The sequence below is a fragment of the Sparus aurata genome, chromosome 1 (genome assembly GCF_900880675.1).
Source record: "Sparus aurata chromosome 1, fSpaAur1.1, whole genome shotgun sequence".
In the NCBI taxonomy this organism is placed as follows: domain Eukaryota; kingdom Metazoa; phylum Chordata; class Actinopteri; order Spariformes; family Sparidae; genus Sparus; species Sparus aurata.
In genome coordinates, this window is record NC_044187.1 from 16,716,686 (window position 1) to 16,729,831 (window position 13,146).

The window sequence follows — 13,146 nt, forward strand, 5'->3', positions numbered from 1 at the left end:
TTTTCACTGCCCGCCATGCTCGGACAAGAAATATGGAGTTTTCAGCGATATCGGAATCGGTTTCAAAGGAAATATAAGCACATTTCTGATAGAAAAAAAAACTGTTGGGAGAAATCAGAGCGAAGCAGTCAGAAAAATAATTCATAGTTTTCGTTTCGTTCGTCCTGCTGGAGGAAATAACGTTAGCGGCACGACCGGGCGATTGTGATGAGTGATGTGTGTGATGTCCTGTGCTGTCGTGAAGTATGTACATTGATTGCTGTGGTAGCACAGTGAGTAGAGCAGGTGACTGGGGATCAAATTCCGGAAGGGGTATACAGTGTTATTTTTTTTGTCTTGTATATTAGCCATTTAATAAAATGTTTTTTAAAGAATTCTTATAAGTCATTGTTTTATTGCTTAGTTTTCATTAAATATAAGAAAGTAGGGATAAGTAGTTGACTTGTATAAAATAACATGACACCGTGGACTGGTTTTCCTCCTGTCCTCCTCAATTTTTTCAGTCACCAGCCGCCACTGAATCTGACTAAGATGTGCATGTAAACGCACTGACTGTTTTAGGTGTTTTCAGTGTTTGCTCTGTGTGTGTGTGTGTGTGTGTGTGTGTGTGTGTGTGTGTGTGTATGTGTGTGTGTGCTTTCAGTGTATTTTAATGTGTTTTCAGTTTAGTAATGTTTGTAACAAAAAATCAAACGCTTCAGTGTATTATGTGTGTGAGTGTGTGTGTAAGTGTGTGTACCTGTACTCTATATGATCTGAATCACCATTTTGCCTTCAAAGAACAGAAAAAATGTTTCAAACATACTGTAAGGCTGCAACGATGAATCGACCAAACGATCAATTGACTTGTTGTTAACTATAAAATGAATCTTATTATTCAATAGAACTGCTTTCTATAAACGATCGAAACAAATCAGGAAGCATGTCTGAGCAAGTCTCACTCTCATCTAAACCTGAACCTGGATTGACATTCAAAAAATAAACAAAATGTAATTGTTATATTTGAAAGAAATCTTATCTCTAGTCTATCTAGTCTTATCTCATATCATGGATAAAAATGGCAGCTTGGAGATGGGTCTAAAATACCTTAAAAGAGATCGATCAAGAGAGGGATTCTTTTAAAAGGGGGTACCAGTGACATGTTTGAAATATAAGGGGGAAAACCAGTAGACAGAGAGCAGTTAATGTAACGGCTTATATATTACTGGTAAATAATGGTTTGAAATACAGCTTATAAGAACCTGAAGGTCAACAGTGCGTTCAGAACTTCTCAATGCAGCAGCTTCTTCTTTTTTATAGAGAAAAAACACCCAACACAGATATTTTGAATAATTTCTTCATCATTATTATATTATTATGGAGTTTCTTTAGTGAGTGTCTCAGGGTAGACAGGTGTTTTACAGAAACAACTAACTCATGGAGCACAGGACCATGGAGACAACATCTCTTTCTCTGGTGACATGAAACTCTTTTCGTCCAGTAAAGAAAAGTATTTTTTGTGTGATAAGCTGAACTTTTCACATGAGATAAAACTAACACATGGTTCACTCAGATGTTATTTTCTTCCTTTCAGCAGAGTATTTTTTTTCACATATCTGTAACAACATATAGTGGATTCATCGCAGCATTGGTCCTTAAATTATTTAAACTTCATTGTGACAATAAGTCATGAGGCACAGTTTACGTCTAAAGTGTTACAATCATAATGCACAATAGTGTCTTTCACCCAGTAATTTAGTTTGATCAGATGCCCTGTATATTCATTGACAAAATAAGAGTTATGATGTGGATTAGGATTTAATCAACATACAATGATGACATGCAGAAGTACAGTTATCAGTTAAAAACAGAACATGCAGATCATTTCTCATTTTTGTTGATGTGAATCTGACTTTTGCCCACTGCTGAGGAGCTCACACCATCTGATACTCAGATTGCCACACTATTTTCTACCATATCTGGTTTCAAGTATGTGTATGGGACATTCAGGGTCTCTCTGACTTCGATGTGTGTTTTCAGCACGTTAAGCCTTCCATTAAGCTCCTTTATCAGCTTGCGGGGAGTCTCCTCAGTGAAATGCTCCTCTGGATAGTTGCCAAGAGGGACCTGATGAGATTAATGATACATTCAAAGTTTATTTATTTATTTTCTAAAACATTTCAGTGTTTAACATAGACTATTGGCAACATAATGTAAAGTTATAGAAAGTCAGCAGGGTTTCTTACGTTGGCTCAAAGGTAGTATTTTGGGTGTAATGATATATTGACCTACAGTACTTTACACAACTTGAATTGTTCATGAAGCACTTACAAAGTCAGTGGACTGCTTGCTGAGTAGCCACAAGGCGGCCATTCCATTAGCTGTTGTGTTGATGTCAGGGAATGTCTCCAACATCGTGGCCTCACTTGTTGTCCTCTTTTTGGTTGGTGGAGGAAGTTGCAGGGAGGTGGGAGCGTTGGGCATCCAGCCACCATAGTCATACTGCAATGAATGATTCACATATGACTGATTAAAGAGGCCACAGTGGACCTTTGGGTTTTTAACTTTCCTTTTATGTGTTATACTATATTATATTAGCTATTATATGAGCTATTATATCAGCCTTTCTCTGCATCTAAATAAGTAATTTTCAACTTTTTTGTGCCAGTGACCCCACATCCATTATCCAGGTCCTTCACTGGCCCCATCATTAAAAAGGGGAGCTAATTGCCTTCCCTGAATGTTGATGATTAATCTGTTCATAATTATGATTATTATAACGATTGTTACCCTTGCTATAATTGATATCATTTCTTTATTTATCATTGTTACTTCATTATTATTGATATATTCATCATTCTCTTTCCAGTTTAGAGAAAATTGAAAGAAACTCATAAACCCATTTCCCAAAAATAGCACTAAACCGGTATTAAGAAGATTCACCTGTCTAGAGTTGACAGCTGCATGCTGTGCTGAGCAGGTGAAGATCACCACAGTGACGAACTTGACCAACTTAGCCACAGAGGTGAAGTTCTGAGGAATTCCTGAGAATTAAAAAGAAAAAAATCCAATACTTGAGATCCAGATGACTAAATTAAAGCTTGATTTATGCTTGCATAATGATTATAATATGGTACATTTATGTGCACATTTATAATCTTTACGGTTGAGTTTTCTTTAAAGCTCACCTGTGCAGTCTTGGGAGAGGAATCCATGAACAAAAATGTCGGAAATCCACTTCTGCAGTTCGGAGTCTCCCTCGACCTCAGCGTCAGTCTTGTAGTAATAGCTGAGCACTCCCTGCATGAACCTTTAAGAAATGTGGATAAATTCTGTAAAAATCATTCCTAGTTGATTTGTATATTAATTATAAACACAGCAGTATTAAGACACTCTGCAAACTGAGACAAACACATTATGACTGACAACAGTAACGGAACTTTCTTGGACCATGTCAACGTGCTGGTATCTCTCTCTTAGCTGATCTCATTTAAATCCACGCAACACAGTGTGACCGTGTTTGTATCTTCTCCTTTAAGCCCATCAGGTAAATATGTACATACATGGACATTTATTTTATAATTAACAATATATTAATATTAAAATGCAAAATCATCTAAGCTTGTCATTTTGATTTTGCATTTATATCAGCTATAAAGAAAATGCATGGTGGAAACTGCCTACAGTACCTGTGGATGAATTTCCACAGCCTGAGTCCATCATCCCTGTAGTAGAAGTTTGGCACAGCCTCCAGTCCACGCTGAGCAATGTCATCTAGTATACAGAGGGAGGTGTAGGTCATCGAGGACAGTGATCCCTTCAGGTTTTCGATCATACCCTCTCCACCAGATGCTGCAAACTAGGCAACAGTCAAATATGTTAAAATTATTGTAAGAGAAAAAATACTATATATGATATTGAAAGAAAAGAAGCATTTAAGTTATGGTCTACTGGGGATGTTGGTCATTTTGTACCTCTGTGAAAATTCCAGTCTTAGATATCAGAAGCAGTCGAGCCATGTGGTTGATCTGCAGAGTGTAGCGAGTGTGAGGTATGAGGAGCTGAGGGAGAAGAGGAACTTTTTTAGGTACACTATTACTTCTTAATAAATTCAGATATCTTGATGCTTCACTGTGAAATAATTGTAAAAATATACAAATTAAAACATTTTGGTTCATCAACTTTTTAAGATCCCAAAACCAGCAGGTTGAATAGACTTAGACTACAGTTGATTCAGTGTTCTCTCTCACAGTTACCTTGTACAGAGGATGCACCATGGGCACGTTGCGCAGCAGTGACACTACAAACGCTTCAGCCAGCAGGTGAGTGTGCAGCAGGTGAACGTTGAGTTGATGCAAGTTGAAATCTGCGCTTCTCACAAAGATCTTAGCCATCAGCCAGTCGTACTCAGAGTCAGTAGGAAAGAAGATGGGGTTGTCGTCTGCTGGAGTCTGCTTCAGCTGCAGGAGAAGGAAGAGGGATGAGGTTCATTCAGTCCATTTGATCCATCACCAGGACTGGTTAATAATAAATAAATACTTTTTGTATGTTTGACTGTTTACTGCAGATCTGTTCTGCTGTGCAGATTATTATTTTGAGTTTGATAAGCTGTTGTTCCCAATTCATATTTTCGGCAATAGTTGTGTGTCATGTGAATATAACTGACTTGTCTTTGTGTTTGTAAAACACAAGTCAAGCCATCATCCGTTCCATGATGGCTTCTGGTTGAAACTCATTTGTTTTTTGCCCACAGTAATTAAGAAGAATGTTTATTTGTAGCTGGAATTTTGTTTATTTTGGATTCTTGTCACGACCGTGGACCTCATATATAGTTAAAGTTTTGGAGAAATGTGTGCTGACATTTTTTCATTGACTTCTGTATGTGACTCTACTGTCAGCCTGTCAAACTTGGATATGACTCGTCAAGGAACATTTTTACATGACTTGGGCATGTAGGCATTGCAGCTGATGTGATATTTGAGAACTAATCTCACCTGAATAGCAATTGGCATCAGCTCATTTTGAGGTGTTTTGTGCAAAAGGACCAGAGGAGCCATCAATTACTGCTTCTTCCCATTGATGGTGTTTGTTTTCACTCCATCCAAAAGTTTGTAGTCCACCAGGAATATGTTGCCTTTCTGTGGGAAAAATGAGAAACAACTTGACCCACATGTATACAGTGCAGATATTATTTATGCTAAGTGAACATGAAAGTGCAACATGTAATTCCAACTGTACATGTGTGTCAAAACATGACTCTAATACTAGGATCAGTCAAGGTCAAGACAATCACCTCTATTTCTTCTTTCAAGCTAGACTGACCACGGAGGAAGACCATCCCATCAGTGACAGGAAAGTTACTGGGCAGGGTGGTGCAACGTCTGATCAACATGGGGTTCACTCCATTGAGATACTGGTAGCCAAAAAATGCATCCTCCTTCCAATGTTCCTGGACATATTCTGGGAAAAGGAGAGAGATTTACCTCCCTGAGTTGCAGTACAACCTCACTCGATCTTATGGCTTCTACTGCATGTGAAATGCATGTGTTTAAGAGAAATCAGAGTCACAGACTCTATGTCACATATTTTCTCATGTGCCTAAAATTAGGAAACTTACTGCATATTTATACACAAATTCCCCTTTGTATTTTTTTTATCCATTTAGTGAGCAAAGTACAGAAGCCAATAGATAATTAAGTATTCAGTCAAAAGTCATGGCTTATCTCAGGAATAAAGACATCATAAAAGGTTTAAGGTAGCATAATAAAATCCAATGTAATGTCTGAATAAATATAGTTGGATGTATACTATCATGCATCAAGTATCAATTCCATCAAACTACCATGATAGCACAGTACCTGACATGGCAGTCTCTTTGCACCAGAACACGCGATCGATACCCTCAATCTCCGTCCACTTCTCCTTGCAATCAGCCAACCCCTCCAGTTTCAGCTCAGTCAGCCTGGATAATAAAGGAAAATAGTAACATTATTGTTTTACATCAAATACTTTTGATCAACAGGAAGAGAGACAGGAACATAGTCATATAGATAGATATCTGATAGAATTTAAGGATTTTACCCTGCAGCTGCAGTGAAGGCAAACTGTGTAAACTTGATGAAGGAGAAGCGGACCTCAGGAGCCAGAGAAAGAGGTCCTTCTGCCTCTATGCAGTGAGGCATTCCCTCTGCATACACTTTCCACCTGGGAAAAAACAGAGAGTCAAGCTTCCAACAGTTAGATACCACTGTATTTGCTTTTCAATTTAGAGTATGCAAGCATTATATACTCGACACGTAGTCATGTATTCAACATTGAAATCACACTGTTGAAATGCTGACGCTCGGCGAGATGAATGGTGAAATAACAAAACACATATGAGTAGGATGTGGAATTACTCATCAAAAACTGAAACTTTGCGATTTTAGGACGGGTCGGACGCCATCCCAAAGTGTCATTATTTGACATGTTGAGAATGAGACTCAAATATCTACTTTTCTTCCAAATAGCATCTTCAAGATTTTTTGAAAAGCTGATGCTAAACTGAATTTTGATCATGAGTATGAGGAGTTTTAACAATAAGGTAAGGATGAATCAATAAAATATACTGTAGTCTGGCAACTAGATTACATTGATGGAGGAGGAACTAAACTCAGCTGATTGTTGCTTGTATTTGTACAGAAAAGCAGCTTAAGCAAACTGAAGACTTAAAACATTGCGAAAGAGTCAAATACTATGAATGGGACAGAAAACTTATATAAACTTCTGATGTGTCAAATATGAGGTAATTACAGTATTTAAATGGACTTCCTGGCTTAAAGAATGACTGAGCAGATGAACACTAACTACAGTTAAAGTGGTTGGAAAAGTGGTAAAGAGATAACCAAATTTAAGTACGCTGTGTCTGTGTGTGTGTGCGTGCACACTTGCATGTGATTGTTTGAATGTGTTTGTACATGTGTGTCCATGTCTGTGTATCAAACTGTACTCATTAGCAAATCTGTCTCAGATGTCCTGCCAGTTGTAATCAAAGGCTGTCATGGTGACACTTTCTTCTTCCTCAAATAAGATAAAAAATAGTGAACATTTGAACTGTGCATGTGTAGAAAATATGAATGTTACAAACAAACTGAATTAATATGAGAAAGTCTCAGTGAATGTTGGAAATGATGGAAGAGAGACAAAATGATGGCCATTGTAACTAAGCTTCAGATAAAATTGAATATTCTGGAAAACAGTTTTAATGTGATTTGAAAGTTGAATAATACCTAAAATCTTCAAAAGAGTGTTTAGTTGATAACATGAATGAGCAGATGAAAAAGCTTGAACAAATATTATCTTTGAACATTCCACCATTCCATTTAAAGGGGAATATATGCTGTCAGAAAACACTGAATATTTTGAAAAGTATGTGTGATATAAAAGAGAAAAGTTATGGCAGACAATTCTCAATGGAGCTGATTATTTTGATGTTTGAATAATGTTTTTAAGTAAAAAAATGCGGAAGATACAAATTGGAAAATGTAGGCGGAAGAAATCATAAAACATATATGTAAAACATATTTTGTTAATGCTGACTCAGCATTCACAATCAATAGACCCTTGCAGATCTAAAAAAAGTGTTTAAGAATTCTCATCATATAGAAATATTTCCAAACAAGACATGTTAGTTTTGGGGCGTGTAAATCTAAAATGTGTAAGGTCGAAGATCTCACCGATAATCTTCTGCTCGCTGCTTCAGCTCTTTCTCCCGACTGTACATGCCGAGAGGATTCTTGTCTTCAAAGTCCCTCAGAGCTGAAAGACAGAACCACAATAAAGTTTCAACTTGTTGATGTGTTTGCATAAATTTACTCTTTGTAAACCTCCTTATAATCTAGCTTTTGCAACTTCTCTTTTTTTGAATGTCTCATTACGTTGATCACCGCAGGTGTCAGACAAGCAGTTTCAACAAACCTGTTCCCTCTCTGAAGCGGTGCACCTCGCTGTCAGTGATCCAGCGGTAGATGGGAAAGGTGTAGGCGTCTCCCTCAGGGGATTTTACTTCCACCTTGGCAAGGAACCAGGCATCTTCAGGGAACACCAAGAAACGCTGTTTGTCCAGCTCTATCAGAACCAGCTTTCCAATGGATTTAGGGCAGGACACGGTAAAACGATACTCCTGGAATAAAACCAGAAAACATTTGAAAAACATCAAGGTGGAGATACATTTCATTTGATAACCAAGAATGGAGCTGTAACGTCACAATAATTGGCATACAGTTACTGAAAGTAGAAGGGAACTTGGCATTAACATCAGCTTATGGAGCTCATAATGGGACTTTTTTAGGTTTGAAGAGTTGTGTTTTAGCACATACCTTGTTGCAACGCATATGAGTCTGAGTTGCTGAGGGCTTACATCAGCTTTTCTTTCTAAATTGGTATTAAATGAGGCTTTGTATCATCTCATGAGGAAAGGTCCTGTACAATTTTAGAAGTATATTTGAGACTTACTGTTCCTGTCAGGACAGATAAAGGTCCTTTGGCCCACGTGCGATCACTCTCCCCATCTGTGCCCACCAGCTTAACGAAGACATTGTTAATAGTGGTGGCATAGGCGCGATTGCCGGTGAATATGGTCACTTCATAATCCACCATTTTCACTCTGGAAAGCAGAAGAATCCTGATGGGGGAGAGAATGATAATAATCATTTTCAGCACCGATTAGGTTGACTGTCATTACAGGAAAATGAATGCAAAAAAACTTTAAAATACGGATATAACAACGTATTAGTTCATGTTCAACTTTTCAAGAACCAAATAGAAACGTGTTTGCCAGAGCAGTGCAGCACTTGTATTAGTAAAAGATTAGCCCTAATTCAGAACCTCTGCAGACTGGATCCACACCTGCTGCTCCATGGCAAAGAGGATAATGCACATGGCTCATGATACTATGGTTTGTGTTTAAGTCCCAATCTTCCCACTTTAAGAAAAACCTCCAACATATTGCATACTTCACACAAGCATGCGTATGTTGATTGCATGTTTGATTATACTTGTAGCAATAGCTGAATGTTTTTTATGTAATAATAATAATATGACAATGTGTTCAGTAGTGCCACGATTGGTACATAGAGTTCTGGTAAATACCACCAGAAAAACAATGAAACTGTGTCAGACTCTCTTTGCTAATTTGACAGGTACTATATATCTATTAAAAAACACCACTTTTTGCAGTTTCTCAGTAGCTCAATTAGTAGATCATGCCACATGTACAGAGGCTGTCTCCTTGCCACTACCCCACGGTTCGAAAACACCCTGGGGTTCTTTGGTACATGTCCTCCACACTCATTTTCTCCCCATTTCATGTCACGCTTTCTTGTTTCTTGTCCTATCACAGAAAAGCCTTGAGTGTAAAATTGGACTTACTGTTACTGAATGAAATCATTTCTTAAAGCGCCTCTCTTACCGTTTGATGAGTTCCTTGGATGAACAGGTCTTCCGAATGAAAGAAACACCACTGATGTCTGCTTTTATAGGTAAGGTTTGGTAGGAGTATCCAGAGTGTCATACCACTGACTCAGTTCTGGTGAAGGAATGTTGGTGTTGATACTAATTTTACTGATCCCCATTTCATGAGAAAAATTGAGCAATGAATTTACATGTTCTAACAGCACAATATACCCTTGAGGCACCTTGGGGTACCAAACGTGTACATTCTGCCTTTTTGCCTTCTTTGATTCTCAATATCTCGGTCAGTTTAAAGGCTAATTATATGAAACTTGTCCAGGATTTTCATTATTATTTCTAAAATTCCATGATCCCCTTTATTGTAAGGTGTATAGAATAAGAGATTCGCATCTATACCTACAAGCTTTCACCTCGGGCCCGACTTGGACACATTGACTCCCGTTATAACCACATCTTTTTGATATACTGTAATCCTGACATATTGTAATGCCTTTCCCATGAATACCTAATAAATTTAAGCTGCTGCCTTCAAAATACAGGGAAAACAGGTTTTAGGTCTGATGCCCCCCCAAGCCCCGAGGGGCAGCAGAGCTTTATCACATAAAGTTTCAATGGAGGCCTGGTTCTCTTACTTTGCAAAATGTATGGCAATAAAAAAAAGGAACACCATAAGAATGGTCTTGGTTCATGGGAGTGATATAAATGAGTGTGTGTGTGTGTGTGTGTGTGTGTGCGCGTGTGTGTGCGTGTGTGTGTGTGTGTGTGTGTGAAATTCGAATAATCAAAGGCCAAATGAGCTGTTTACGTTTTTTCTTGATCAGGAGAGAGCCACCTCTCCTATTGGACGCGTGATACAGCATGTTTAAGCAGGTGCATGTTTGAAGTCTGTGAGAATAGTTTGCAGCCTTGTCTGGCTGGTCATTTCTCCAGCAGGCAGCCATGAAGAGAAGCTTGTAACTAGAGGAAGCTCTTGTTGCAGTCGTGCAGTCCTCTGAAGAGAGTGAGCAGTATGTTACTGAGGTAGATGTTACTAGCAGTGAGGATTCATTTGAAAACCAGGAGGGATCAGGGGAGGAATTCCTGCAAGGCACAGAGGTGATCAGAGAAAATCAGGTGTTTTTATGACAAAAAGGGCATAAAAACATAAAAGAAAATATATAAAAAACGTTATATCTATGGTTAGGTCTGAAGTTGTCAGGATTTGTTTTTCATTATTATCTTTAAAATTCCATGATCCCCTCTATTGTAAGGTGTATAGAATAGGAGATTCGCATCTATACCTACAACCTTTCACCTCGGGCCCGACTTGGACACATTGACTCCAATTATAACCACATATTTTTGATATACTGTAATCCTGACATATTGTAATGCTTTTCCCATGAATACCTCATAAATATAAGCTGCTGCCTACAAAATACAGGGAAAAAAATATTTTGTACAACGATGTACAATTAATAATCCCAAAAAAGGCCAAATATACGATAATTTGACCATTTCGTGAATGTGTGGTTGTAATCGGTTGTAATCAGCCTGTCGCAACTGTCCGTTGGAGTTTTTTTTTGTGAACCCTGAAGGCATCTGTTTCCATGTGACAAGTTTCCAGCCAATCGTGCTTTTCTAAATGTGAGCTACGAGTGACGTGCATGCGTTTGCCTCAGAGCAACGGTCATGATTGGCTGAATAGTCCACTGCGCCTGCCCCATGAGTGAGGAAAAGAAAAAAAAAAAAAGAAGAAGAAGAAGCAGAGCCGGTCTGGAAGATAGTCTCCTCTCCGCTCTTCTTCATTTTATTCAGAAAACTACTAAAGGCGGAGAGGAGACATGACTGACGCAGACCAGACAGCTTATGAAGACCGAGGCGATTAGGGCTACACACCACTTAGTTTTTTGTCAACATTAGATGTTGGGGTTTTGGTTAACTTGGAAAAAAAACATGTACCCCTTGGCCTGTTGTTTTTCATTTATTTATTTTTTATTATTCATTTGTTATTTTGGTTACGTCTTTTCCAGGTTATTATAAAGCCAGGTTATATATGCACTTTATTTTAAGTTATAACCTGGTAGCAGGCGCTTTTAAGTTTGCATAAGTGCTGTTTTTATTTATTGTATTAGTTGTTATCATTTTTGAGGACAGAGACATGTTGTTGCTCTGAAAATAAAATTTTAATATGTGAAGCCAGATCTTTATTTTCTTGTCAGTTATCATGAATACTGTTTCTCTTTGTCAAAAAAGTAAACCTGGTGCTATGTCTATTTCCTAACAGTAGGTGGCCTCATGATTTGGCTCATTAGTTCCCACCGGTCATTGTTTATGGGGGACACGTTAGCCTAACGCAATTGTGGGGCTGCTGATGAATCCATTCTGTACTGATGGCACAAAGCCGGGAGTGCCTGTTAGATGCTATTCAACACTAGAGTGACTATAGCGCATCAATAGACTTGTTATTTTGGTATGACAGGTGTACGATAATTTCCCTCAAAATACGATAATTTTATGTCTCTGGTACGATAATCCTACATTTCCCACCTGGCAACACTGGAGGGACCATTTCGGGTCCCAAGGTTAGAACTTGTACGTTTGTTGAATAAACTGTCATTGCTCCAAAAACAATAATGCATCAAAATCAACGTTGTAATCAAATATTGATCTAGTCACGGCTGTAATAACCTCATCCTAAATATTCCACTTTGCACCTTATTTTTTGAAAATATGATATTTTGTGTATTTATCATTGAGAAAATCAGGTGTTTTATGACAAAAAGGGCATAAAAACATAAAAAAACATAAAAAAAAATATTAAAAAAACTTTATATCTATGGTTAGGTCTGAAGTTGTTTAAAAGATGTGATGCAGTGAAAGTGAAAAATTATATGTGACCTTTTTTATTACACTTTTATGAGGGAACATTTCAGGTCCCAAGGTTAGAACTTGCACATTCATTTTAAAGGTGCCTCAAGGGTTAAACCTGGTGCCCATTCTTTTCTGCTCTGGCACATGCATCTATCAGGCTACCCATCCCAATCAGGCAAATTTCCCTCAATTCATTTACAGCCTTAAATGATACGATGTTCTGTGAGCCAGTTGGGTTTGAGTATGAGCTGTAAAGTTCTGATAGATGAATGTTACCGGTTACATAAACTGTCACTTATTTTACCTTTTGGCAGTCCACCAAAATCTGTTTGTACGGGACAAAACATTTCGTTGTCCTAACCTTTAATTAGTTCAGCCATCACACCTGTTACCACCACCATGGTATAATTGTGATAAGACAAACTAAAGATTGAAACCCCTCCCCAGATTGATTCTCCTTTCTTGGGAAACGATGAGAAGAACAGTTCATATACCTTTTATGGTTTTAATGCTCTGTGGCCTTTATGTAAAAAAAGACCTGGTAATAAACTGTGAAGTGCACCGGCATCAATTGTTTCTGTCCTCTCCTTCACCTGGTCACTGTCGGTGTGCTCTCCCCCGATATTTCACAAGAACCTGTGTCTCATCTAAAATAACCTTTTACCTCAATTATTTCCACATCTCATCCTCCCCCTTATAGATTGGGGCAGAGTGGCTGTGACCGAAACACCATTCATCTTATTACAAGACACTGTTCCATGAAAATGATTGTGGAGCTGTTATTTTAAAGGTAAAAGTAAAAAGTTACATAATGTTGCTTAAAAGTGGTGGCATCAGAAGTCACATGATTTTAAAATTCACACT

General features: G+C 38.0%; 1 pseudogene; it reads right to left on the reverse strand.

Annotated features, from left to right (window-relative positions):
- Window positions 1-1,886: 1,886 nt before the first annotated feature.
- LOC115588654 (hydroperoxide isomerase ALOXE3-like) lies at window positions 1,887-8,638 on the reverse strand (annotated as a pseudogene).
- Window positions 8,639-13,146: the final 4,508 nt, after the last annotated feature.